Source organism: Nematolebias whitei, chromosome 17 (genome assembly GCF_014905685.2).
Source record: "Nematolebias whitei isolate Nwh7 chromosome 17, NemWhi1, whole genome shotgun sequence".
Lineage (NCBI taxonomy): Eukaryota > Metazoa > Chordata > Actinopteri > Cyprinodontiformes > Rivulidae > Nematolebias > Nematolebias whitei.
In genome coordinates, this window is record NC_056514.1 from 42,492,472 (window position 1) to 42,496,075 (window position 3,604).

Here is a 3,604-nt window from a genome sequence, read left to right on the forward strand (position 1 = left end):
GATGCAATCTTGCTTCCCAAATATTTTTTTATAACTAATGTCATAGAACCATAGTATCATGTTATGTGATTATATATTTAGTTTGGAGTATGTTCTATGAAGGTCAAGAGTAGTGTAATACAATTATCACAAGATTACATCTTAAATGAATGGATGAGATAAAGATAACTTGATTTCAAAACACTTTTAACCCAGAGGAGACCCGCTAGGTAAAAATACCTGGATAATGTTACAGAGACTGTGAGTGTATTCTTTAGATTTAAGTAAAACTAATATGCATGAATTACCAAATTAACACTGGGTTAAAAGTAACACATAACAACCATAAAAGAAGAACAATGCATGCAGCAAATAACCAAATGGGGACAAGCAAGGCCAAACTCACGTGTTAATATTCATCAAATAGCCAATTCCATTTTATTTTTATTTAAGAATTAATTACCACCTTAGCTAAATCCCCATTAACATTAGGAACGTCGGGTTACTGAACCAACAATCTTAAAACTGTCATCTGAACAATCCTATCTTCACCCTACACTTAAACTGTGAGGTTTTTCATTTTTCTTCATGGACCTGTGACACAGAGCCCTGACAACGACTTCACCTGTGTCCTGATTTTTGCTAGAAACTGACAAGAGCAGAATGTTAGTAGAATGATCACAAAATATGAGCCTTTTGTTTAAGTGTGGAAAACCTGTTTCTATAACGTGAGTATACACAAAAATGGTCGTGTTGCTAATAGCCTAACGTTAGCTGCAAACAACATCACAACGATCAAACTAACGTTACTTACCCTCGTAGTTGTGCAGGTAACTTGAGATATACAATTTAAATCCCTTGTTACGTTTGCTTGTCGGAGCAGGGGACCAGGCATCAACAATACGATGAACATCGCTGATATTTATCTTGGGCAGCTCTTGTAAACATCTAGAAAACGCCATTTTCACCGAGACCGGGGATTAGACCGGAAACTGGAATGCCGACATCCGGTCAAAGGGGAAGTGATTCAGGACGCATGTGCACAGAGCCTATAAGCAAACTGACGGAGAGAGTGGAATATTACATCTCAGACACTTTGATAAGTCTTCACATATCCGGCACCAAAACCTCTGAACAGGTGGAAGGAACCAAAATGCGTGGATGTGATTGTCAGGAATATTGTTTGTACACTGTGAGCAAACAGATGATGCGAAACCCATCCTGAACATCTGTTGACCTGTGTAGTGTACTCTATGAAGGATTTTGTATTGTATTAATTGTAAATTGGGGTTTTTAATCATCTTAAAAGTTCTTAGACAAATCTGAGACCAGAAGTTTTGGTCAAAGTTGACTGACAAGTCTGTCTCCCATTTTACAGTGGGAAGGGATATTGATTCATCTATTTTAATGAGTGTCTGGTAAACCTTAGATAGTAATTTGGGAGGGTTAAGATTTAGGAATTCTAATACACTTGTTGGTATTTCAATTCTAGTGTTATTAAGGTTAAATTTATTTTTTGTTATAGATTTAATTTGTTGATATTCTAAAAAATTATTCTTATCAATCCCATATTGTGTAATTAATCTGTTGAATGGGATATAGTTTACGTCCTCATTCAATTCAATTCAATTCAAAAATACTTTATTAATCCCAAAGGGAAATTATTTGTTGTTGTAACTCGTTATCCTCATTTCATTAAGAGATGTTATAGATGCTGATGCTGTAGACAGGAAGGATCTCTTGTAAAGGTCCATCCCACAGTGGATCCTAAGAAACTGGCTGCAGATGCCGTCCGATCCGTCCACCCAGACTCGGCTGGCCTCTCGGTTCCCCTCGGGCTGTAGGACCACCTGAATGCCGGGCAGAATTCCTCCCAGAGCGATGGCCACTCCTCCCAGCAGTCTGCTGAGCTCCTCGTTGCTGCGGACAGACAACTGTAGGTGTCGAGGGACGATCCTGTCCTTCTGCTGTCATGAGCCGTGTTTCCTGCTAGTTCCAGGATCTCAGGGGTCAGGCACTTGAGCACAGCTGGCAGGTAGATGAGAATGCATCCACAGAACATCCTTTCAGCTCATTTGAGATTTTGGGCTGTAGTTGGGGTATTATTTGAGCTTTTGAGATGTTAATCAGCTGCTGTTGGTTGTAGAAACTGCCTTGTTGCCATGGTTACGCATAATAACAAATGTCCAAAACTAAAAAAAGTTTCAGTAAAAATCCTTCCAGCTGCACAGCATCTGATACCAGAGGAAACAATCATCCAAAAAATGTGATTTACATCCAGAAAAAGAGGAATTAAAGTTTCCAAAAGCAAAATCTCAAAATGAAAGCAACAGAGCTGCTCCAACATGCAGCCACCTGGGGCGGCGCAATTCTAGAACTATTAGAACTATTAGAACTAGAACTATTCCAAATATTCTATTCCTTTACACCGCCAACCTGGGAAGTTTATCATATTATTCTGTTATAGGATGTCAGGGTTGTTCCAGATGGGTGTACGTTTACATGGGATTAGTGAAGACTCTGTCATTTTAAGAAACTCCCACCAAGCTGTCAGAGAGGAGCTGATATTGATGCTTTTAAAGCATTCCTGTCGTTTTATGTTTGAGCTAATGAATGGAAGGTCCGAGATCATTATATTATTGCAAAGTGTCTGTTCTACGTCTAGCCAGGGTTCATCAAGGGGTGTGTGTTTTATCCATCTTGAGATGTATTCTAGCCTGTTGGCTAGAAAATAATAATAGAAATTGGGTAGTTCTAGTCCTCCTTTATCTTTGGTCTTCTGTAGTGTTTTTAGTTTAGTACTCTGGGGGTTTATCTTTCCAGAGAAATTTAGAGATGGAGGAGTCCAGGGATCTAAACCAGTCTGATGATGATTTATTTGGGATCATTGAGAATAGATAGTTTATTTTAGGCAAAACCATCATTTTTATTGAAGCAATTCTTCCCATGAGAGACAAGGGTAGAGATTTCCATCCAGCAAGATCATCCTCAGTTTTCTTTAAAAGTGGGATGTGGTTTAGTTTTGTTTAATCTGTCAATCTAGGAGAGACTTTGATGTCCAAGTACGTAATATTACCTGACTGCAGTTGTGTAGTAAGTGAATTGTTGAAATAGCAATTAATTGGTGGATTGTGGACTGTGGATTTTAGCCAGTTTATAGAGTAATCTGAAACTCTTGAAAAAGAGTTTATCAATCCAGTAACCTGAGAGAGGGAGGTTTGTGAATGCTGGAGGAAGAGCAACACATCATCAGCATATAGACTGATTTTGTGCTCTCTGTTCTTGCATTTTATGCCTTTAATATCTGTAGTTTGCCTGATTGCTGCGGCTAGTGGTTCGATGAAAATAGCAAACAGTGAGGGGGAGAGTGAACATCCCTGCCTGGTGCCCCTTTGCAGAAGAAAGCTAGCAGATATTTGATTGTTTGTCCTAATGCATGCTGATGGGGCAGTGTATAATATTTTTAACCAGTTTATGAAATAATTTCCAAAACCAAATTTATGCAAGGATGCAAATAAAAATTTCCAGTTAACTCTATCAAAAGCTTTTTCTGCATCTAGAGAGAATATTGCAGTTTCAATATTTTTACTGTAAGAATAATCAATTAAATTAAATAATCTGTGTG